This window comes from Haliaeetus leucocephalus, unplaced genomic scaffold, assembly GCF_000737465.1.
Source record: "Haliaeetus leucocephalus isolate CR32 unplaced genomic scaffold, Haliaeetus_leucocephalus-4.0 Scaffold325, whole genome shotgun sequence".
In the NCBI taxonomy this organism is placed as follows: domain Eukaryota; kingdom Metazoa; phylum Chordata; class Aves; order Accipitriformes; family Accipitridae; genus Haliaeetus; species Haliaeetus leucocephalus.
The window spans coordinates 38,358-38,664 of record NW_010972761.1 but is presented as its reverse complement, the minus strand read 5'-3'; the positions used below and the strand labels follow the sequence as shown (position 1 = coordinate 38,664).

Genomic DNA, 307 nt, shown 5'->3' with positions numbered 1-307 from the left:
GGGTCCTCCTCCCCCTCCTCGGCAGCCCCAGGCAGGGGGTGTTTGTGGGTGCTTGGGCCCCTCCCCGGCCCTGGGGTGTCAGGGCCGAGGGGGCGCCCCCACCGTCCCGGTCCCTCCGACCCCACCTGCCTCCCCCCGTCCCCCAGGCCCTGCCGTCACCATGCCCCCGCGGCGCTCAGCCCACGTCCAGGGCGCCTCCTCCAGCTCCGGTTCCTCCGCCGGGCTGGGCACCGGCTCCAGCCCTGCGCCAGGCTCAGCCGGGGCACGGAGCGGCTCATCGCCATCGCCACCAGCCCCTGACAGCCCG

The 307-nt window shown here is 77.5% G+C and overlaps 1 protein-coding gene across 1 annotated transcript in view; it reads left to right on the top strand.

The window, feature by feature from the left end:
• STAG3 (stromal antigen 3) overlaps window positions 1-307 on the top strand; it is a 9,874-nt gene that overhangs the window by 399 nt on the left and 9,168 nt on the right. The gene's annotated exons all lie outside the window — the stretch shown is intronic.